Consider the following 25,537-nt stretch of genomic DNA (forward strand, 5'->3'; position numbering starts at 1 on the left):
AGCAGACCTTTCTAAAATAGAAAATGCATGCACACATTGCATAAGCAGAGAATAAGCAATAAGGGTCTTTGTTTCCTTTACTCTTGTGGCAGCTAAATGATAAGATCAATATAAGCCCTGCAAACATACAAATGTCTCTGAGTTTGTGTCTTCCGTCCGCTTAAATCTCACCAAATCAATAATATTACTTTGCCTTACATAGCTGGGCTGATAGAATGTGCTGCTTTGCATTAGTTCAGGCTAACTACATGATGAAATTAACAAAATGTTTTCATGTACCATATTACAGTGGTACCTTGGTTTACGAACCTAATCCGTTCCGGAAATCCATTCTTAAACCAAAGCATTTTTAAACCAAGGGGTGCTTTCCCATAGCAGCAGGGGGACTCAATTTACAAATGGAACACACTCAACAGGAAGCGGAACATGTTCTTATCCCAAGGCAAAGTTCACAAACCAAAACACCTACTTCTGGGTTTGCAACCTTCTTAATCCAAGTTGTTCATAAACTAAGCTGTTTTTAAACCAAGGTACCATGTACTGGTAAAATATAGGTATGCTTTCACTAAATTATCAGCTACAAGTGCTATAGAGACATGCCTGCATCTAGCATAGGTGTGTGTGCAAAACCTGCTTATGCATGTGGATTCCCTTGCTGAATCGTCAACAATGCACACCCACGCACAAAGAAGATTTGCCTCTACCTTTTGTACATTTGGACATGAGCTATCTGATGCATTTGGTGCTTGCTCTAAACCAAGATTTCCAAAATTGGGTCTCCAGCTGTTTTTGGACTACAATTCCCATCATCCCTAGCTTGCAGGACTAGTGGTCAGGGATGATGGGTACTGTAGTCCAAAAACAACTAGAGAGCCAAGTTTGGAAAACCCTGCTTGAAACCAAGGGTGGCTAATCTGTGGCCCTCCAGATGTTGCTTGACTCCAGCTGCCAGTAAGCCTGAACAAAGACCATGCTGACTGGTGCTGATGGAAGCTGGAGACCAAGCATCTGGAGGTCAAAATTAGCCACCGTGTCTTTACACATTATGGGGAGAATTGGGCATTTCTCTCTGCGTCACAACACAACCAGAGCCTTGGCTTGCACACATTACCGTGCACACTTATGCCATGATCAGAACCACACTCTTCTGCTGAAGATTTATTAATGCCATATAACGTTTGATTTCCAAGGAGCGAAAATGTGATATTCATAACAAGTTTGTTCTACCTGTCATGGTTTACTTCAGGTTTCCTGAAGAATCATCCAGACCTAAAGCAAAAAAGAAGAAGCAAGAAATGAAATATTAGCCATTTTAAAACTGTATTAGTTTGAATTTAGTGCTTAATAAACATTTCATTTGAGTTGTTTTTGTTTGGAGGATGACTCTTTATTTACAGGATAAAAGGCAACTGGAAGGCAAGCTGGTGTAAGATATGGGAGGAAGGGTTTTCAACTAGAGCGTATAGCAACTAGTCTCCCACCATTTGCCTCTTACACAACATCTAGAACACACCAGGCTTCATAAAAGTCATTACCATAAAGGTCTTACATCCAAGTCAATTCCCCAGTCTGCCCAACTCACCAAGCAGGCACAGACTCCCTTGATCTGGAAGAAGGCGATTTGCATAGGAAATATTTATGTTTGCATCAAAAGACTTTCTGGTGGCACCACAGAATTAACTAATTTAGCATATTCACTTTACTTGTATTTTCGTAAACCAAGCTAAAAACCTTGGAACCTACCTACTTTTGACCTAGTCTTGCTTTTCGCTCTTTGGATTTCTGCCTTTCTGGTCCAGAACTTAATCCCTGGCCGTGGTCTGTCTCAGAGAACAGATCAGGCTTGACTGCTACGCAAACTGGCACAACCTTTACTACAGGGTGCAAATTTAGCTGTCACTTTTTGCACAACTACAGCATCAGTGTGCGCCCATTTCGCATGCTGAACAATGACTTGTAGCGCACTGCTATTATGCTGTACCACAAGTACAGCAGAATCCAGTAGGCGCCAAGGCACAATTTTTAATACTAACAAGTGATAAAACGATGGGTAAGGCTGCATTCTGAATCATTACCAGTAACGAAACACTGGAAGTGGAATTTATTAATGGAACATTTTGTGAGAGAGCTAATAAGATTTTAGAGCTGCACAAAGTTATTTTTGTCAATGATGTAAGCAGAAGTGACTCAGAACAAGACAGTATTTGTGTAAGATGTTGGATCACTTCTCTGCTGTTGTTTCTTTCTTTCTTTCTTTTTTTACTATACCCCAGGAAGACAGTGACTCACCAATGCACTTGCTTTGCATACAGAATGATGACTAAGGGCCTAAAAAACATGGTCAGAATCCTGGCTCACGGAGCCCGTTTTCCATTACAGTAATAGGAAAAAGCAAGTAAAGTGCTCTGCAGAAATGTGTGGGGGTTTTTTGCAGTCTAATAATAACGACCATAATACAATACCAAAAAAAACGCCGTGATTTTCTAACACACTCTTAGAAAATAGATCTGAACACGGATCACCAAAATCAAAAGATAATTAAGTAGGTAGTAGTACGTAGCTGGACTGGATGAGTCGCAACGAAGTAGAGAAGAAAAAATAATAATCTCTAAAATGGTCGTTTTCTCCATTTCAAAAGAGGATTATAATTATTTGTACCTCCTTCTAGTACTATTCTAAAATGAGTTATCTACATCAAATGTAAAAGAGGTAGAATTCACTAAGTCACATTAAGGGTGAGCACAACAGAATAAATGTCAAGCAGCCATCAAGTAATGATATGAAAATAAGTCAACCCTGGATGTTTTAACACTTAACTCAAAAAGCGGACAGAAAATACGACGCGTCAAAAATCATTACAAGTAGAAACTAACTCTGTGTTGTTGCTACCTTCACCGCTATTTACAATCTCAGGAGTCCCTGTAGACTTTAAAAGTTTCATGAATGAGATCCAAAGGAAACAAAGACAGGCACAAGGAATAGCTCCTGAAATGCGAGCACTGTTTTACATTTTAGTTTGTAATATACCAATACGAAACATCCAGGTCCCCCATAGGGATGCAATGGTAAACACACTTACCAGGAGTTTTGCATGCTTTGTTCGGAGCTCAAACAAACCGCGCACTCTGCAAACACAGCTAGGTAAGGCGCTAGAACAAACCGCAGGAAAATGTCTTAAACCAAGTCACATCCATCTAGCCTCTAATTATCAGCTCTGACTGGCTTTCCAACCAGGCTCTCTGCCAGAGAACACTTTCTCATCTTCTCATCTTTCTCATCTCATCTTCTGCTTACAAGGTGTGTGCTCTACCATGGGGCTATGACTCTGCCTCACATAGGGACAAAAAATTCTCCACCATGGGCAATAACTGCCTCAACCTCACCATGTTGGGTTGAGCATGTGCAAGTTCTAGGCAAAAGTTGCACCTTTTGTAAAATTAAAGAGGACTTCTTCCTATCTTCTCCTCATGATTTCTATTTATTTTTATTTATTTATTTCTTAAAAAAAACTGGTGGCAGAGCATGAGACTCTTAATCTCAGGGGTTCAAGCCCAAAAGATCCCTACAAACTGCTAGACAATTATGTTTCATATGTCAACTTTAGAGATCTCTATAGGATCCTCCATTAATTTCCAAAATAATTGGTAAAGGCTGAACACAAATTAACAGGGACTGAAGAAGCTTATTGACTGGGTATGAGCTTTAGTCATACGCCCCACAATTAAATGTGCACAGAATTTCAACCTCTTTGTTTACAAAAGCACAGCCCTATTTCAGACTTTCTGGTTATACAGATCATTGTCCACCATGCTGATTTGCTATATTATATGCACAAATATTTTTATTTTTTTTATTTTTTTTGCCACTGGATCTTGTAAGGAAAAATGAATATAAAGTAAGAACTCATGTTTTTCAAAAGCCGGCAGCAGCATCTGCTCAGCATTCAAGGCAAACAGAAAACTTTTTACCTCAGGAAAAATAGCTTCAGGGAGGGCTGATCTTCTTAACCCAGTGAGAATTGGTGCTGCGTATAAAAAAAGATGAGTGCAGTTTTATAGATCATACAGAATCAACGATTTATCTTGGGAAATCATCTGGCAACGTGACTGGCACCACAGTAAAAGGACAACAGCATGAGGAAATATAATTATTATGAGCCTATGAAAAAGAGTATTTGTTCTCTTTTTACCATACAACATGCCTAAATATACTAAATGCAAAGATGCTTAAGGTTTCAGAGATGCCATCATTTGTTGCCTTGACAGAATGAATGAGAAGCAGTTGTTACTTACACATGTGTACTGTATAATTTAACCATAGTGTCTGCGAACTTGTCATTAAAGATTACCAGGAAAGACTCCTGTCGGTATAATAGACACTATAAATTACAGAGCCAAGTCCTGACTCAAATAAAGACAGTGAGGGAGGGAAATTGGAAGGGCTTGTTCAAATCCAAGCATTATTTAGTTGTTAATCCAGTTTCCCCCCTTTTGAATTAGACCAGATTAGTCCACACTTGCATGTATTTGAATTTGTACATAAGAAGCGACCTCAGTCTTTTCCATTAATACTAGTAAGGTAAAAAGGTGAAGGACCCCTGGACGGTTAAGGCCAGTTGAATTCAACTATGGGGTGCAGTGCTCATCTCACTTTTCAGGCTGAGGGAGCCGCCATTTGTCCACAGACAGCTTTCTGGGTGGTGACTAAATTGCTTCTGACACGACAAGACACCGTGACGGATCTCAGAGCACACAGAAATGCCATTTACCTTCCCACCGCAGCGGTACCTATTTCTCCACTTGCGCTAGTATGCTTTTCGAACTGCAAGGTTTGCAGAAGCTGGGACAGAGCAATGGGAGCTCACCCCGTCGCGCAGATTCGAACTGCCAACCTTCCGATCAGCAAGCCCAAGAGGCTCAGTACTTTAGACCACAGTAGCACCCATGTCCCTATTCATACTAGTAAATGTTCCCTTTTTTCCCCTCTTCACCTTCTAATGTATTGATTTGATTATGCCAATTAAGCAACATGGACACTTTGTTTTTGTTTTTTTTAACCCCCCCCCCCCCCGGGAGTACACAAAAGCACACCATCAGGCCACTGTAAATTCTCAGCGCACGCTTTTGCCATTTTTTGGTTTTTGTACAAATATGAGGGATGGAAGCAATTCTCTCTCTTTTCTGCTCAGGAGCATACCAAAAAATGGTTGCAAGCACAGCAGCTAGATAAAGGAAATAAAGGAAAGCATTGAGGAAGTAGTGGACATAGAAAGGAGAGTAGCAAAAAAGTGAGAATTGATCCACCCACCCAAAAACACTGAAATAAATTATCTGTGATGCTGAGTGGAGCAGTTTGGATTATCTCCATATCTGAATGTACAGGACGAAAGCATTAAAACTGGCCTTGATTTGAGGGTAACGTCATGTGGATGATAGAAATGAAGTGGGAATGCAAACAGCTGCAAATACACTTTAATCTCTCCAATGTGGAGAAGCCCTAAGACAGGCGCTTGCTTTTATATACACTGGGAGGTAAGAACCATCTCATCAACTGATTTGTCATAAATCACCCTTGCCACACTACAGTGGCTCTTCTTCTCTTATCTCCTTTGACTGCAGTCACACCTGAAGAAGTGAAGAAGAAGAGTAAGTGCTGATGGCTGGATTGTATCATGGGAAGCATTATTCTCCTGGGACTCACATGTCTTGCAAAAAGAAAGACATTACAAATCCTCCCACCATTTTCTGGAGAGAGCCAGTGTGGTGTAGTGGTTAAGAGCGGTGGACTCATAATCTGGGGAACTGGGTTCGCGTCCCCACTCCTCCACATGCAGCTGCTGGGTGACCTTGGGCCAGTCACACTACTCTGAAGTCTCTCAGCCCCACTCACCTCACGGAGTATTTGTTGTGGGAGAGAAAGAGAAAAGAAGATTGTTAGCCGCTTTGAGACTCCTTAGGGTAGTGATAAAGCGGGATACCAAATCCAAACTCCTCTTCTTCTTCGTCTTCTTCCCGCACCAAACTTCATAAATTTATCAACAACCGAGTACAACTGAATTTGTCTTAATTATGATTATGATTTGTGTTTGTAATAAGGCATGGACCTTGTTTTGCACACCACAGTCATCAAGCAACCAAAATCAGCTGCTGATAACTGGATCAGCAAGCCCCATTTTGGATCCAAGCCCAAAAATATATCAAATTATATTTGATAGCTGTCTGAAGCAACTATCAGAGTTGCAAACTACTTCCTAGCCTGTGTCTCTCCCACGTGATTTGTTATTAAACATGCTTCAGGTTTTTAGTTGCACACTTACGCTACAGTGAAATTATTAAGATTTACTTCTACTCCCTCCTCCCCTTTGTTTGCTGTTTCTGTTCCTTAATTCAACAGCCATTCAGCAGCCAGGAGGAAGTGACTGTAACTGGTAAAAAGTATTTGATTCCTGAAGCTGTTTGCCAATTTAGCTGCAATCCTCCAACTGGCATCTTGGTTGCCCCTTTGGTATTTTCTGAGGATGCTATGTTGCTCCAGCAATCATTCCTAATTATCCTGGGACACTGGGCAAACAAGATTTCCTTCCCAGGCTCTGTGAAGGTCACCCCTGAATTGTGATGCTTGAGCACAGGTTATCGCTGCAGCAAGCCGAGTGATCAAGAGCACAGAGTTCCGCTAACATTTCTCTCATTGTCCAGAAATCCTTATGCGCTACAATTAGGACAATATTGGGGAAACTGCTTACAATGCAGTTGTTACTGCCTAAGCTGATCACTGAAACTGCAGTTTCAGATCTTGCCAAATCCCTCATCTTTTAGGTAGAGTGCAGACAGATATCTCCATTAACAATCTATTCTCAATCACTCACTGGCAATGCTAGTTTTCTGGCAAGTACAATTAACTATCTGAGGAGACGGATGAGACTTCAAAAACCGATGAGGCCGACAATAGGCGGAAGGAAGAATTTTGTAGCCAAAAAAGTCCAGTAAGATTTTCTAAAACTGTGCTGGTCCAGCATAATTCTGTTCCTACAATCGGTTCTACCATCTTTCTGCTGTGATTGTGTTTTTTGTTTTCATTAGTAAGAGACCTTATTAGGCTTTTGAGTTGGACAAAATTTTCAAATAAGCAGACTGCGGATTTTCTTGCAGCTGATTTTATCATTTGAAATAGAGCCCCAAAGTAACGTACAGATGCACGCTGATCTCAACAACGCATCTTTGCTGCAGTGATACAAAACAGGGCTGATTTACAATGGGGAACATCAAGATTTAGCAAACAAGAGCATGGTGTTGCTACACTTGGCAAATGAGACAGAACCCTTCAGCTCTGATCCACTTACTACTGGCAACTTTTAAATTCCCCTCAGAGGATATCGAAGTGCAGTAGAGCGAGACTACACAGGCTCTGGCATTGCTCTTAGGATACTGGATAAGGGGTTTTCTCTATTCTGCCTCACCACTAAAAGCTGTGACACGGCCAAATAGGAAGCGACTATTCTAACCCGCATTGATACAAGTGGCTTTTGTACTAAACCCTCTGAAATGCTGCACTCCCAACTGGTTCAGCAGGTAAATTTACCTCCAGAGGATTTACAGTGGTTGGAGATATTACCATGGTTCTGTTACACACAGTCAACAAGTATTTTGCCTCCTACTTTAGGAACTCTTAGGGACATGGGTGGCGCTGTGGGTTAAACCACAAAGCCTAGGACTTGCCGATCAGAAGGTCAGCGGTTTGAATCGCCATGACGGGGTGAGCTCCTGTTGCTCGAACCTAGCAGTTCGAAAGCACATCAAAGTGCAAGTAGATAAATAGGTACCGCTCCGGCGGGAAGGTAAATGGCGTTTCCGTGCGCTGCTCTGGTTCGCCAGAAGCGGCTTAGTCATGCTGGCCACATGACCCGGAAGGTGTACGCGGCTCCCTCAGCCAATAAAGCGAGATGAACCCTCTCGCAACCCCAGAGTCGGCCACGAGTGGACCTAATGGTCAAGGGTCCCTTTACCTTTACCTGAGGAACTCTTAGAATGAGCCATGAAGGGGGAAGAAAGGCTTTTCACATTTTGTACTCCTAGAGTCATTGGGAAAGACCATGAGGGTCATGTAGTAGTCCAGCCCCCTATGCAATGCAAGAATCTTCTGCCCAATGTGGGGCTCGAATTCACAATGCTGTGATTAATAGTCTCATTCTCTACCAGCTGAGCTCCTGTGATTATTTTCAAACAAGTAAAGGAAAAGAGAATACAAAGAGCATGGAATGTATGCTCATGATCATATTTATCAGGCACCATCGGTTCAGCAGACGTGCCAATTGGACACTGAATCGTGTAACAACACTGGGGAAACGTCAAGATTATTGAACAGATGCCTTTTCTTCAGACCAGGGCTTTATATTCAGGTCAGAGTTCTCTCCAAACAAACAGAACTCAGAAAGTGTGGAAAGCAAAACCAAGTTATTTCCCAAGGTGAAGAGTCCCGCTAGTAATTTTAAACAACGAAGAGTCTTGTGGAGTCTTTGAAGACCAATGAATTTTATTGCATCAAATGTTTTTCTGGAGAAGAATCCACCATAATTTCATCCTACTCTTCAAACACAAGGTTGATCCCCTTTTATCTGCACAACAGGCAAATGTGGAGGTTGTGAGATGATGAATGTGAACCCAGGATTGGATGAAGACTTCTTGGTCTGCAGGCCCTGTGTCCTAACCTGCTATCCCTCAAAGAGTAGATTTTCTTATGTTAGTGAGATATCAGACTCATAATTTCAAGGAAGAGAATAATTTCTAAGAGGCAATGTGTCATAACGGATAGTGCTGAACTGACTGAGAAAGATCTGGTTCAAACCTCCCTATATCATGAAGTTCACAGCGTGACTGTAGGATGATTACATTCTCGTAACCCCAGCCTTCCTCACAGGTTTGCTTTGAGAATAAAACCAAGGGAAGGGGAAATTATGCACAATGCCTTGATTAATTAAATTGAATAATAATTTAAAGGACACCCCAATTAAGTATTTTTAATGTACACGTACGAAGAGGTTGTTTTGCTTCAGTCTGCAGTAAAGATTTCACAAATCGTGCTTGGTTGGAGAAAGAGAAAATATTTTTAATATAAGCTGAGTAATTAACAGCTAGAGGAAATAAAGGAAGGGAAACCTAGGCTATTGATTGAACAGGAGGCGATCGTATGCCATGAATATGATGCAGTGGCAAAGAGTTGCATTAAGGAAAGGCGTTTTATTTTGTTTGCTTGCTTAAGTGTAATTTATACACTGCTTTACAGGTGATCTTCAAAAAGTGTTTTACCGTATTTTTCCATGTATAACACGCCCCCATGTAGAACACGCACCCAATTTTTGGGGACTCCAAATAAAGAAATCCCCCATATGCACTATCCATGTATAAGCCGACCTCCAATTTTAAACTTGAAAAAATAGGGGGGAAATATAGTCTTATACACGGAAAAATACGGTACATAGGATTATTACAACAAGGCAACTTGTTGGTACAAAATCTGCTACTGCTTCTTCTCTCCATTGCTCAGGGCAAGATGGTTCTGCGGAAGCCCACGGGGCAACATCTGGTGGAGGAAGGAGCCACTGTGGGAACTGGATGGTCACAATCCTCCAAGTTGCTTTTTTCTCCACCTCCCTTCAGACCCCTCTGTGGTGGCAGTTGAATCTATAGTGCAGCTGGAGAAGTGGTGCGTTTTACAAGGCAATGCCAAGCTAGGTAATAATTTTGTCATCAACCTTGAAAGGAACTCCAGCAAGACCTATAGCTGGGAATGCACCTCAGCTACCAGAGCACAGGTAGGCCAAGCGGCACAGTATGGTTCTGCTCATTTCCAGTGCGAAGTCTCAAGCATTCTATGATGAAGGCAGAAGGCAACATTCAGCACATGGAAAGTATATTCCACTCACATGAAATGGTTTTTTGGTACCTCACGCTAGAGTACTGCAAGAGGGGGAAAGTACAAAATCTATGTGTTGAGCAAGAGTGTGTACAACCACTTGCAGAAGAAGCAAGAGAGCTGCTATTCATATTTTGCAAAGGATGGTAGACCTAACCTTGGGGAACTTGAATTCCTCCTCCGCTCTTACTAAATCTTACTTAATTTCAATGCCTCGCATCTTGGGAACAGCAAGAAGAAAACAAGGAGTCTCATTACTGAAAAGTCCTGCACAAGGACTTTTGCTTACGCAGCAGGGGAACATTTCGTCTGGCAAGTCAGTGGACGGAACGATGAGACAAGCACGACACAGAAATCCTCCCTTAAGTTTATCTGATTATTAACTGTTATAACATGTTACTGGACGCAGGTGGCACTGTGAGTTAAACCACAGAGCCTAGGACTTGCCGATCAGGTTTGCAGCTCGAATCCCCGCGACGGGGTGAGCTCCCGTTGCTCGGTCCCTGGTCCTGCCAACCTAGCAGTTTGAAAGCACGTCAAAGTGCAAGTAGATAAATAGGTACCGCTCCGGCGGTAAGGTAAACAGCGTTTCCGTGCGCTGCTCTGGTTCGCCAGAAGTGGCTTAGTCATGCTGGCCACATGCCCCGGAAGCTGTACGCCGGCTCCCTCGGCCAATAAAGCGAGATGAGCGCTGCAACCCCAGAGTCCGACACGACTGGACCTAATGGTCAGGGGTCCCTTTACCTTTACCTAGCATGTTACTATCATACATTTCCGCCCCCCATACATACATTTTTATTTGTATGCCTCTTTTCCACACGTAAAATCATGCTCAAAGCAGCTTGCAGCAAAGTAGCAGAGTGCATTTGAAACAAACGCTACAAAAACCATTTCATAACACAGCAAAACACTAGCACAGTAACAAATTCATAATAACACAGCAAAGCAAAAAAACACAACGAAAACATACAAAAAGGCCACATCTCCAAAATATGGGGCTGATGTGTGCCAGTCCTGTGCAAGCAATTATTTTTTAGCATTTGAAGTTGCAGCTAGCTTGTAGAAGGTTTCAAGAGATTCAGTCCCAACCCTTTCCTGACAGTGCAATCCTATACAGGTTTACTCAGAAGCAAGTGACACTGAGGTCAATATAAGGCTTGTTCTCATGTAAGTGTGCATAGGACTTAAGTGTGCATAGGACTTCAGCCTAAGAGGAATGTATCTTATCGAACAGAACACTCAAGCAATTATATCTTCCCAGCATGTCCAACTGTTAGCAACCACCTGATATGCCAGTATTGGCAAGACAGTTCTACCCTAGTAATGACTACCACACATCATTCTCTGCTCAATTCAGGATGCATTCAATCATTCTACTGTTCTATTTTCAGGGTCAGAAGGATGCTTTCAAAAATAGTTGGATTTCAAGAAAATGCTTTTGTCCTTCAACCTTTATGCGTTGAGAAAGATCAGTCATATTCTTCCATTTCACAGTGCAATGAACATCCCAATTCTCACAACACAGGCATAATGGTCTGAAATAATAAAGCCCATTTTGTAAGGGTGCAATAAAGAGAGAACATTTCATCATATCTTACAAATGAGTTACTAACCTGGAAAATAATCTGTTTCCCCCCCTGAAAATACTCTATGGCTACAATGGCAACATCGTTTTTTTCACACACTTCCTCGAATTATCACAGAATTTAGTCCCTATTTATGAGATGTGCTTATAAGGGACCACTGGTTACAGAAATCTACCAATTACTGAGGAAACTGATATCTTGATAGAAGTAATTTAGATTGTGCCTGCAATCCTATACCCACTTCCCTGGGACTAAGGCCTATTAGCACAATTAGACTTACTCAAGAGTAGACACTGTATAGTACTGTGCTATATTACTCTTTATGGCAGAAGAAATAAAGTTTTCATGACTGCAGATCACTGTTCTTTCTTTTGTCAGAAAGGGCTATAATTTTGGTCTGCCAGATATTGTTGTGTGTGTGTTTTTTAACTAACAAAATTAAATTTTATAAATATTATTCTCAAGTAGATTTGTTGTTCTAGCTAGCATATAGAGTGAGCTCTTTTCTATTCATTTTCAACTTAAAAAAATAACTCACGTTTTTACTTCTGGGAATTTCTTATCTTCAAGGCTTCTTTATTCAAAAAGTAAGAAGAAGAAGAGGAGGAGGAGGAGGAGGAGTTTGGATTTGATATCCCACCTTTCACTCCCTTTAAGGAGTCTCAAAGCAGCTAACATTCTCCTTTCCCTTCCTCCCCCACAACAAACACTCTGTGAGGTGAGTGGGGCTGAGAGACTTCAGAGAAGTGTGACTGGCCCAAGGTCACCCAGCAGCTGCATGTAAGGTAAAGGGACCCCTGACCATTAGGTCCAGTCGTGGCCGACTCTTGGGTTGCGCCGCTCATCTCGCTTTATTGGCCGAGGGAGCCAGCGTACAGCTTCCGGGTCATGTGGCCAGCATGACTAAGCCACTTCTGGCGAACCAGAGCAGTGCACGGAAACGCCGTTTACCTTCCCGCCGGAGTGGTACCTATTTATCTACTTGCACTTTGATGTGCTTTCAAACTGCTAGGTTAGCAGGAGCAGGGACCGAGCAACAGGAGCTCACCCCGTTATGAGGATTCGAACCGCCGACCTTCTGATCGGCAAGCCCTAGGCTCTGTGGTTTAACCCACAGCACCACCTGCGTCCCATTCAAAATGTACAACAAACTTAAGATTGTATAGATCCCACACTTGAGTCAATATGTGCCAAAGAACAAGAATTGTTTCAGGAACATATGCTACAGAGTTAGGGGCGCCCTCTCGTAGGCACCATTCTCCCTCTCCAAAAATTGGGGGTGCCTCCACTCTTCCAAACAATCAGGGGGCAGAGGGGGCTTCCCTGGCCAACTCCTCCTGCTGTGAAAGCTTCCTCTGGTACGCCAAAGAAAAAGTTATCCAATGTTTCATTCCACACTCAGCCCAGTTCTTTTATGGTAAAATATTGATGCGCATTAAGACCATTTTGTATTCCTTAATTCACATTATTTCGGCTGCAAAATTGGTTTGACTTTTTTTTTCCTAAATAAGAGTGAGAATTGTTGTTTTCACTTTATTGTCGTCATATTGTAGGAAATGAGAAATGGGACATGGAACACTGGGAGCCACAATCATAGGGCAAAGAAAACAGAATGTAGGAGGGGAAACGGGGGTCTCGTTTTCTGACTGCTCTGATTAATTGGAAAAAGCCAGCGTTACACGTTGCAAATTTGTGCATGCATCAATTACGAAGGCCACCGCTGAGATTCGCAAAACTGTCAACTAGGAAACAGAATACAGCAGAACTAGCCTCACAAACAGGAATGAGCAACTGACAGTCACTATATAACTGTATCTACCCAGAGGTAGAAGTCATCTGTCTTTTGAAGCTATCAAGTCCTTCTACTATTCTGCAATTTAATTTGAAGTTACAATGCTTCCTGGGGGATTTCCTGGCATTATCTGACAGCATTATCTGCATAGCAAGCGCCTGTCAGGAATTTATTGCATGCGAGAAAGAACTAAAAATATTCATGATAAAATGTTAGTTCATTACCAGTAGCGACCGATAGGACAAAAACTGGAAGCACGGTTGTAATTCACTTCACTTTTTGCTACAGATCTAACTTACAAACATGCCACTTTAGACAAGCAAAATCTTTAGAGAGAAACTACATGACGGCTTCAGTTTGAGCCATCTGTTCCCTAATCTGTAGTTGGGAGAGTGTGACAGAGTCAGTAATCAAACACCAGTATCTGCTTTAGGCATGGGTGAAAAAAGAAAAGCACCATATTATGAAGCCATTTATAACCGTTTCAGTTGAATAGCAGTCACCTGTTAGATATAAACGTAATACTGAAAAAAATAGGAGGCCTTGGAGGAAAATTATTTCTGAATTCCATTGTAAAAAAAAAAAGAAGAATGGGTAAAACCATGACCTTTCTAGCTAGTATTTCAAAATGAATCATATATTTCCTTTTCACTGAAATTTAAACGATTGTATTTAGCCACTATTTTGTTAAAGGAAAGCGGGGTGGGGAATCCATTGCCAGGAATCCATTGCCACTGGCTCTACTGGTGAACATGCACTGTGCTAACCACACCACTGCCTCCCCTTAGCGTGAGTAACTCAACTGTTGGGGAGTCAAGTAAATACTGCTGCTGTTTGGAATCCCATCTAAGAACCTACTTTATCCAGAAATTGCTTAAACTCCCATACCCATGCAGCACCTAGAGTGTTGGCCCTGTCTCTATGAGAGCCTTCTTCAACCTGATGCCCTCTGGATATTTTGGTCTGGCCCCAGCCAGACCATCCATAAATTTATGCCCAAGGTGCACAAATTTCCTTTCCTTTCTTATTGCCACTCACAACCTCTCTTCAGCTAACGAAGGGATATGATCTCTTCTGATCAACTGCTCTGGAGAACAATAGTGAGATGTTATATCTCGCTGGCTGGAAGTGTCACATGGGGCATTGCAGAAGTGCTCTTAACAAGGAAGCTGCCATCAGCTTTCAATAAAGAAGCAAGAGCTGCTGCTTTCAGTGACACGTAAGGGAGACAAGCACACCCACAAAACGCAAAGGCTCAAGCAAGGAACGGCAAAGCTTCTGCCACAGCTGCCAAAATTTAGAGAGTCTGTGGGAGACATTCTGGGAGTGCAGACACAGCCCATGGGTTAGCCACTCCTGCCTGCCAAAGGAGAATACCCTCTAAAATGTCTCCAATGAAAACTGGGGCATCCTCCTCCTCCTCCTCCTCCTTCTTCTTCTACCCTACCCACCTGACGGGGTTGCTCCAGCCACTCTGGGCTGCTTCCAACATATATAAAAACACAATAAAACATTAAACATTAAAAACCCTCCCTATACAGGGCTGCCTTCAGATGTCTTCTAAAGGTTGTAGAGTTACTTATCTCCTTGGCTCAGGGGTTGCATAATTCCATACTCTCCAACATTTCTTTGATGAAAATAGGAACGTCCTGAGGAAAAGTGGAATATTCCGGGATCAACCAGAAACCAGGACGGCTTCTGTAAATCTGGATCTGTGTAATAAACTAGTGTTAGCAGTAACATGAACCAAGACTCTGCTCAATATATTGCGCTAGGGGAAAAGCACTGGATATTAGTTTGGGTATACACAAGCAAGAAGGAAATGAAAAACCACTTGGGGGGGGAAGACATCAAGGAAGATGCAGCCCTGCATGGGGTGAAGGCTCTGCCTGGACCCAAAAAACAGTAGGAATAAGGAAGGGTGCTGGTATATGCTCCAATTCAACTCCCAGCTGAGGACACACACATACCATCACCACAATTCCCACCTTAAAATAACTACTTGGAAAATACTGGCTCTGTTGTAAAACACTCCACCTATTATGGCACCTAATAACAAGATGTGTTCTGTTTTCTCAGTTTGTTTACACTGTTGTGTTTTACAATAACATAGTCTGTGAAGGGTGGTCCTTCTAATTAGACCAAACTCCTACTTTTACAAAGCAACATGGGGGAAAGAAAATTAATGACGAATTCGGACATAAAAGTCCAGAATTTGGCCCGGAAAATGGGCAAGCCTAATATATGTTCCAATGGCCATTTTGAAAACAATTTATAGAAGTGGACAATACCCAATCTGCTACTTATCTGAAGATGAAACTCTGGGCATGAGCAGACTGAAGATCTGTGGTATGCCTAACCAGTCTAGATGGCACTGTGGTCTAAACCACTGAGCCTCTTGGGCTTGCCGATCAGAAGGTTGGCGGTTTGAATCCCCATGATGGGGTGAGCTCCCGTTGCTCGGTCCTCGCTCCTGACAACTTAGCAGTTTGAATGCATGCCGAAAAGTGCAAGTAGATAAATAGGTACTGCTCTGGCAGGAAGGTAAACTGTGTTTCCATGCGCTGCTCTGGTTTCGGTGCTAATAAAATTGTGTACAGTCTACATTAAAACTACTAATAAATACAGGTTTTTGGTCTTCAACAGCAACCCAATTTTTACTCTCACCAGCCCCCTCTTAACATCCAACCTGATGAGAACGCTCAAAAGTTTGGGCACTATTTTATGGCATTTGTGGTTGGCTCTATTAAAGTTACTGTCCAGCTTGAGAGGTGGTAATGCTCAGTCAAACTTAATTGCTGGGAGTGTTCTATTAAGTAATAATTACTTAATATTAAAGAAAGGGTTGTTGTTTTTTTTAAAGAAGAAGAAGAAGAAGAAGAAGAAGTTGTGAAATGGAAGGAAATTGGTTCTACTACTGTGAGATAGTTTCAATGCCACATGCTGGTGGCAAATACAAAAGACCAGGAATTCATAAACTAATAAAACTCAGGCCATTCATAAACTAATAAAATTCAGGCCAAAGCACAAGTAAATACTGTCATTTCAGTCACTGTAATATTAGATGCCAGTTAATAGCCACCTTGCTCAGTGCTATTCTGAATATCACTGAAATTGTTTAATTGCCCTCACAAAATTGGTAGTGAAGAGATAAGGAGTGCTCCAACAAAGAGATTGTGAAAGAGACAAAACTCAATGGTAAGCAAGGGGGGCGGTGGGGGGCGGTGGTTCTCCACTAAACTCATTCTTTCATCTCACATTGATGGAATGTTGCACTCAACAATAGATGTTCTGTCCTTACAGAAGAGCTGTTAACTGTACACATTTCAATTATTATTCAATTACGTTTATTTCTCAGCAGGACGACACTTTTTATCTTTGCAGACAAAAGATTAAATGTACCGCACCAGGATAGGCTCAAGTGTAGCGTTCAGTTAACAATCAGATTATCTGAATACACTAGTTTAAAGGTAATAAAGCTGTTGATTGTATTAATCAAGGTTATTTCTCAAAAATATGATTTACATGCTAACAAATATGGATAATTTTTACTTTTAGGTAACAAAGATGGTAAAAAAACCCACAAATAGCTGGAGTTAAATGCTTCAATGAGTAACAGACTAGGTCTCCATAGTCAAAATTTAACAAAGTTTATACATACGTATATATTTAGATTAGCCCGTGTCAGGTTCATTCATCTTTCTGGATGCCACCACTGAAGTGTAGTGAAATGTCACTGGAAATCAACCTGCACTCAAAGTAGCTAACTTTTAACTAATGGAACTTGCATTATTACTGCTGCAATGCATCAATGCCACAAGCAACGTGATGTAAACACAATGTGCTATAAACCAAGTATTGCTATGATATATTGATTGCAATAGTAAGGTAAAGGTAAAGGACCCCTGGACAGTTAAGTCCAGTGGAATTCAACCATGGGATACTGCACTCATCTCTGCTTTCAGGCCAAGGGAGCCGGCGTTTGTCCACTGACAGCTTTTCCAGGTCATGTGGCCAGCATGACTAAATCACTTCTGATGCACGGGACACCGTGATGAGTGCTAAAGCACATGGAAACGCTGTTTACCTTCCCACCACAGCAGTACCTATTAATCAATAGTAGCAGCAGTCAGAAGCAGACCACCATCCTCACTTCTCAAATCTTACCCTATGTATGATGTAAAAGTACCTCCATTTGTGCTGCTGGTCATGCACAGGGCAGGGCTTCAGTAGTTACAAAAGCGCTCTTCCATTCAGAAAACTATGGTTTGTGAAGTTGCAAACAAACAAGTCTCTAGTTATGGCATAAGAACAACTTATAAGAAAACTGAACAATCTTGACAACAGAGATCCAGTACAATTTAAAGCCTAGGACAGGCATGTCCAAAGCCCATTTTGGGGGCCTAATCCTGTGGCAGTTTATTTATTGCTGTCAAATCCTAAAAAAAAAGCTCAACAACTTTGGTCGGCCCTCATGCACGTTTACTTCATCAAATCTGGCCCTGGCCTAGGAGTATGGGCTGGGAAGTACACAATTTAACATTCATTTAACCAAAAAAAACCTTTCGATTTAACATGGTAAGGACTTTTGATGTTCATGCAAGCTTCCTTGTTAAGTGCAGGGCTCAAGTCCAAAGCCAGCCCAGCAAAGTCTATGGAAGGAAAACAGAACAGTGATTGTGAGCTCGGTGAAGCTTCTACTCAAACAGGCAACTCGATCAAAATAAGCTACTTCTTATCCTTTCTGACATAAAATTGGCATGGACCGTCCTCAGAACTGTCTCTTCTACACTGCCAAGTTTCAAGACAGTCAGCAGAACCATTTTATAGCAATATTATTGCCTGATTTTTAAATTATGGTAGGGTTCTGTTGGCTCACCTTCAGAACCACCCATAAGATAAGACAACTGTGGTCCTATAAATCACTTTGGGTGGGATTCACCTCGAGAACCCTGTCAGCGGAAGAGCTGTACAATCTGTTCACAAAGACTGAAATCCTAAACACTCATACGGAAAGACTTGTTGAACTCTGTGGGTCTTATTAAGTAGATGAGCATTGAGTTTCACTGACAGTTTTGGTAAGTGACTGAGTAAGAAGTCTGTTTTCAAAAGTTTCAGAATCAGGCCCTAAGCACTTTGAACAACTGGCACACATAACCCTCTTGTTTACATGTAACGGATTGTGGCCATTTACCTCCCCCCGCCAGTCATTTTGCCACTGCCCTAGACTGAGCCAAGTAATGTCATCCGAATCCAGGCTTGTGATTTATATCTCTCCAGAACCACCAGGAGCTGTTGTCTTATGATTTACAGCTTGTGATTTGTCTGAAGAGAACTACGCCACATTCCCAGTTCCAGACAACATGCTAAGTCACCCCATGACTTAGTTCAGTGCATCACAGCAGCAAAGCAGCCAGGGAGAAACAAAGCAGCCGCCATCTCTTCTCTGGGAATCCACGTTTGCTTGTTCACATTGAGCTATGGTTCGGCTTAATCTTATATGTGAATCAGGTCAACTAAATTGCTCAGACAAGCGCTTGCTACTGTTTAAAAAGGAAAGCCTTCAAAATACTGATCCAACTGCCATAATGTTATGGTTGCATCCATAAAATAATTCAATATTTCCTGCTCTTTATGGTTGTACTGTACTTCTGCTTCTCTCAAGATATCTTAATTTTTTTCCTGCTTATTCCCTTCAACTGAATGCATTCTTGTTCCAAGTGAGGATCATCTCTAGTCCAACTCCTTGCAATGCAGGAAAATGCAGTTGTCCTATATGGGGATCAAACCTGCAACCTTGGCGTTATCAGCACCATGCTCTAACTGAGCTATCCACTGACTGCTAACCAACTGAGCTATCCACTTGTGTAACAAGCTCTGTCTTCCATGTTCCATGGCAAAGCCAAGCCAGAGTTAATACTGTCCTTACTCACCAAAAGGTAGGCATTTATATTGTGGCCTCTTTCTCCCACGCATATCCCTAGTGGCAAAATAAGCCTGAGAGCTCATTCACAGGAAGGCTGCACAAAGGAGAGGGAGGGTTTGTGGGCCTTTTCAGAATAAGGTAGAAAGGGACGGGTAGAGTAAGAAACAAAGCTGATCACTGCTACCATTTTTTTTTCCTGCGCAGAAAGCTTACAATCCATAACACTATGGAGGAGGCCATTATATTCTTAGTTCACATAGTGGTTCAAGTGCTGGACTAACACCTGGGAGACCTAAGGGTTCAAAGTCGCACTTGGTCATTAAGTTCCCTGGGTGACCTCCAGCCAGTCACTGCCTCTCAGCCTAACCTACCTCACAGGGTTGTTGTGAGGGTTAACTGAGGGAGAGGAACCATGTATGTACGCCTCCTTAAGCTCCATGGGGGGGAAAGGTGGGGTAGAAATACAATGAAACAAATGAATAAACAAACAAACAAACAAGCCTGACAGAGCTCACCAGCACCTGAGAGTGCATCATAGAATACAACCCAAAATATTGTGCAACTTATGTTGTGCATTAGCAAATGATTCTTCCTATCTTACAACAGGAAGTCTGAATCACAACAGCTGGAATCCAAAGGCATCATTGTGCAAGTAGGAGACACTATCACCAGGTTAAAATAATAAAAAATTAAAAATCACTGATCTTTCCTTTCTACTGCAAGCCTTGATGGTCCCCCCTGCTGGAGAAGCAGTTTTGGGGTACATACAAGAGGCTGCAACAGAAAAGAGGAAAGCCACATTCTCTGAGCTGAACCCGGCTTAGAAAACAGGATCCAAGCCAGCACATTAGCCCTCCTGAGAAAAAGAAGGATATACACAATTCATAAGTTATTCCACATGGGTTGGGCATTGCCCGTACGTAATTCTGAAATGGCAGCCATTCATCCAATAAAGTGAAAGGATTTTATTTTTAATTTGTATTTTAGTTTCATTCCACCTCAAGATCACTCCTGCAGTTAATTCAGCTTAATAAATGTTGTCCTTCATATTAGATTGCCTGACTGAATTCTACACAGGGCTACGTTTCAGTTTGTCCGTCATTCAATACTTTTTTGTCAAGGTTGCTACTTGTTTAGAGGGTAGCATTTGGCATAACAAAACTTTTCACCGTTGTCGGGGGGAAGGTTAAAAAAAAAGCTTTCTTTGAGTAAGACCTCAGGAAACTGCAAACTGAAGCCAACTTCAAATAGAACTGAGGCAAATGAGTGACTTATGTGAGTAACTCATACTGTGTGTGTGTATGTGTGTGTTGAAAATGAACTGCATTGGAAACATAAATATTTGCTCTAACTTACATTGAATTAATGAGTTATACATCCAGGCAACTAGGCAATGCAACATGACAATGAAAGCACATCAATTTATCCTGAAATACAACCAGTGTTAGAAAATCAGATACATAAAAGAGGTGCCAAACAGCTCCTTAAACCAAGGGGACAGTTGCCAAAATGGAATGTCTTGCTGCCATTTTGGGGCAAGACAGCTCTAACAAGTCTTTTTCTTCATCTTCAAACGATGACTTTGACTGATTATCAGTTAAACATCTGGCTAGTTCTGATGACAACCTTGAGCTAGGTTAAGAATTCTGAGAACTTAAAAGAAGAAAAGTCACTTGATCCAGGGACAGTCTACATATATATTGGCCTATTCCTACTTTCTTTTCCCCTAAATGTGGACACAGACCATTCATAACATAAGAATGTTATGAACAGGGCAGTGGGGTGGAGTTAAGTGAAAACAAGCTACAACAATTAAAACTATAACATTGTTCACCGCTCCTGCTCAGGCTGCACACAAAAAGAATTTTGGTTCCTGAAATTCATTCCGATGGTGCAGATAAAATATAGCGGATAGAATTATACAGGATGTGTTGCTGGTGTGTGAAAAAAGACAAGATCCGATGATCCGCAGGCATGCACGTCCAGATGTTGGAGATGTCAGGCGCCATCCTGGTGCCCAGGCATCTTCAGTTGGTTGCATGTGGCCAATGGCTAGGCGCAAAATGCACCTGGCTAATTTCTATCACTGAATACAACAAACTTCAGGCTACATCGTTTTATCCTATCCTGTTTCTTTGCAGTTCCTCAGCAGCCTCTAAAAGACAAGGTCATATCATGTGGACAAACTACAATCAAATTAAGGTAGGCATGGATATGCGAGTGAAGGATGGTTGTTACATAAGAGAATGATATCCAGTCCCAAGAGATTATGCCATGGAAGCGGGGAGGGGGGGGGAACCCTGCTCAAATCTCTGAGCCAGTGACATCCAGTTAAGATTTAGGTGTTCCCAAGATTATGAACTAACTATCAATCATATAATGAGAAGCTAGTGCCACCAGGGCTCAGCAGCTACTGAAAATTTTATTGGTGGACACATTAACTGGTTTCTTGCACTTGTGACTCATTGTTAGTACATTAGAAATTATAATGTGAAAGAGAAGCTATTTATTTAATTATTTCCAAGCAGGAATGAGTGAACAACCTTCTAAAGAGGCTCAGGCACATTTCCTGACAGATGACAGATTGTTAAATTCGAGTTACACTGCAGGTTGGTGTTCGACCTTGGAAATGTGTTTCACTACAAGAAATACAAATGAGGTATTCTGGCTTTATTTCCTGATGGTGAAAGGCTTTTTATTAGTCAACAAGAACACCCACAGTGTTAGGCAGCCTCACAACAATTTGATTGTCAAATGAAATTAAAGAGATGGGAAGCCTTAAAGATTATAACATTGCGCATTAGAAAGGGTGAGCCTGTCAAAGCAGTCTTTCCCAAAGAGCCTTAAATAACAGCAAGGATAAACAAATGTTTCACAGCATCTTGAGCAAACTTAAATTAAAACACAATTCATCTAAGAAACCTAGCTGAGAAAAAAAGAAAGGTGATGGTTTAGTGTGCCAACTTTTCCATCAAAATTTTAAAGCTCGTCTTCTCCAACATGCAGAAGCAATTAATTAAGCACAGATGTGAAATTGTACTTTTGCAATGAGGAGAATGTCCCAATTTCTCTTACAAGGCGAAAATAAGCAAACTGAGCTTTCAAAACGGTTTTACTTCATTGCTACCGAGTTATGTTATATAACATCATGCCCCCATGCCAGTTCTGGGTGTTTAAGCTACATCTGGAGGTTTATTACAGCACAGTATCAGCATCGGATTACAACTTTTTAAGCATGCACACGCAGCTTCTTTTATCATGATACCAGGAAGGTATCGCATCCCAGGCCCAGCTTTTCTGATGACATCGTTAATGCAGAGAAAATGCTCCCGCTATGCAGGAAACACACATCTTGACTGCAAAGGAAAGGAAAGAGACGGCGAGGGGGGGGGGGGAGAGAAATCCCTTCTGTATTAGTATTATCATCCATTCGTGTGCCAGCGAAGAAATGCAGGGATAACAACCCTGTTAAGGCAACAACTCCCCTCTAAAATAAAACAACGCAGCATCTTTTCCAGAGTGCCTTTTACCACTCTAGTTTGAAAAGGCAGACTTGCCCCAATGGACATTTAAGGTCGTGAGAGGGGGGTACGGGGACGCAAGCATGTGCATCTTCCCGTGTGCGCGCACCTGCACAATCCAAGTCATTGGAGAGTGTGCCCACGAATACAGACCTGCTCTTCTTCCTATGCCTGTCTGGCCGAGACCCAGCTGGTGGGTGGGTGCAGGCAGAGAGAGAGAGGGGGAGAGAGGCCTGCGCGTGCCTGCATGCCTAGCTCTCTGCTTTATCGAGCCGGCCAGACAGAGACCGGTTCTCCGGCCCTGCGCGCAGTTTCGTCCCGGCGCACGCAGCCATTGTCCCCCCCGCGCCAACGCATCGCTCGCAGCATGTGATGCGGCGCGAAGCTGACACGGGCAACTTGGCGGGCTCCTCGCCGGCTCTGCGGCGGCGGCGACGTGCCGCTCCTGCGTGGCACGCGTCCGTTAGGGGCCCTCGGGGTCTATCCAAGAGGCTGGCAGCGGGGCGTGTGGGGGGAAGAGCGGGGAGGCTCCATCCTCCTCCGCCGACCCACCGCCGCTCCCGGCCTGCGAAATCCCCTCAGACGCGCAGGGAGCAGGGCACAAAGGCAACCCCCGGCGTTGCGCCGCTGCCAGCCCGGGCGAGAAGGAGAGGAAGGGAGCAGCACCTTACCTGGGCTGGGCGCAAAAGGCGCGCGCTCGGGCCGCTGCAGCAGGAGGATGCGGGCGCTTGGAGATGGATGAGGGCGCATGGAGAGCGGCGCGCTCCTCCTGCCAAGGGAACGCGTGTGGCGTCGTCGGCTCTTCCTCCTCGCTGGAGAAGGAGCTGCTCCTGCTGCGGGCGGCTGGAGGGGGTCCTCCTCCTCCTCCTCCTCCTCCTCCTCCTCCTCCGTGCAGCCTCGCTCGCTCGCCCGCCCTCAGCCTCGACGACTCCCGCCCCTCTCCGCACGGAGCAGGCTGGCCTGTGCCAAGACCCGGACGCGTGGAGCCAGCCGGAGCGGGAGTCAGTGCCAAGTCATCCTCCCGCCCAGCTTGGAAGAGGCAGCGGCGCGGACTGGAGAGCAGAAGGGCGGCGGCGGCGGCGCGGGCAACCCACCCATCCAGGCGCCCGCCCGCCCTGCTCCGTCCAGCCCCCCGCGCTTTCCCCTCACTTCGCCTCAGGCTGGAGACCCGGCACGCGCCGCCGAGAAATGCCAGCCGAGGACCCCGGGGCGCCCGCTGCTCGCTTGGAGAGGGGGCTGCCTCGTCTCTCTCCGCCCCCCTCCGCGAATCAGCTCGAGTCTTTGGAAGGGAAGCGGTCGAGGGAACCCTTTTCGGAAGACTGCGTGACGCACGTATGAATGTGAAATCTGCATGCACACCTACATGCAAGCATAGGGGCATGTTTATATTTGCCAGCGGAAGCAGGTGGCTGCGGGGGGGGGGAGTGGAGGAGAAATTCGATTCGGCCTGCGTTCCAGTGAGAAGCTGCCCATTTCTCCAACCCATACAAAAATCACCAAAACAACACTCTCCCTTCAAATTTTGAGATGCAACCAAAGAATGTTAGGAGTTTGTGGGTGCCAGACAACCCCCCCCCCACTGTGTTAGGAGTTTCAGACTCCCTTGTGTTAGGAGTTTCTGGAGGCCGGACACTGGACCCCTGGATTCAGCAAATGTTAAAATATAAGCCAGGCTGGTTTCCTGATGGGCCAGTAGGGGAACAAAAGGAAGGTGATGAACCATTAGGAAAGCCAAGTGGGGGAGCACTTTGTGCCAGACTGCAAAATGGGAGGGCCCATCCTTCAACTCAGAAGACAAAGGCACTAAGGCAGAGTTTCAAGTTGAGCTTAAGGGTTGACGGACTTTTAGGTTTTGTGACCTAGAGGTTGCAAGCTGCTAAAGGCAGAGAGCTGGAGAGACATCACCATGGCCGATGTCTGTTCGGATTCCAACCCCTCTGTCGCAGGCTCAGGTCGTATATATATGTAAATAAACCGTATATCCTAAAGGCACCACAATATGTGTTGTGTTGTGCCTCATTCCCAAAGCAAAATACAAACCCAGGGTGACATAGGCGTAGCCAAGGGAGGGGCAGCTGCCCCCCCAAAATCCTCAAAAAGCAATAGAAACATTTAACAAACTGAGGTTCTGTCCCCCCAAATAATAGCCTGCCCCCCCAACAAAAGCCTTTACATTTTAAAGGAAATGTGCATTTTTAAAGGACGTAAGCCAAAAAAAATCTCAACAACTTTGTGTCCCGTCCCCCCCCCCCGTCCCCCATCAAAAATCCTGGCTATACCCTTGCTGGGTGAGCATTTTATTTCGCTGGAATCTCGCATTACTTTGGAGATTGGCTGTGCAACAAAATACAACCCAAATACATGTATTGGGGAAAGTATACGTTCATAAAAATGCATATGTCAGTAACACAAATACATTATGTTAAGGGAAATTGCTTGCCAAAAAGACATTGTTTCTTAGGCAAAACCGCATACAACAAAATGTATGTTAAGAGAAATTTGCACCAAGATATAAATTTTCATGAGGATTTTAAAACAAAACCATAAACCGCCGGAACTAAATCTAAGATTTCTTTAAAAATGAGAGAAATGGAAATTGACAGATTCATCTATCTGTACTTGGAGGTTATATGCATGGTGCAGGGGAAGGAGGCTAAGGGAGGAGTATATACCAGTGGTTTTCAACCAGTGTGCTGTGGCACCCTGGGGTGCCTTGAATGATGGTCAGGGGTGCCGCAGGCAACACTGGCCTCTGTCTCTCTTTCCTTCCCTCCCTCTTCTGATGCCCTCTCACGTCTCTGCC

The 25,537-nt window shown here is 43.3% G+C and overlaps 1 protein-coding gene across 1 annotated transcript in view; it reads right to left on the minus strand.

Annotated features, from left to right (window-relative positions):
- OSBPL6 (oxysterol binding protein like 6) overlaps positions 1-24,697 on the minus strand; it is a 90,117-nt gene extending 65,420 nt beyond the window's left edge. Inside the window, exons 1-2 of the mRNA XM_081899550.1 lie at positions 23,406-24,697; positions 1,228-1,269 (exon numbers count right to left, since the gene is read on the minus strand). The gene's annotated coding sequence lies outside the window, so the exon portion shown is untranslated. The remainder of the gene's footprint in view (positions 1-1,227; positions 1,270-23,405) is intronic.
- Positions 24,698-25,537: the final 840 nt, after the last annotated feature.

This window comes from Podarcis melisellensis, assembly GCF_964234715.1.
Source record: "Podarcis melisellensis genome assembly, chromosome: 1".
Taxonomy (NCBI): domain Eukaryota; kingdom Metazoa; phylum Chordata; class Lepidosauria; order Squamata; family Lacertidae; genus Podarcis; species Podarcis melisellensis.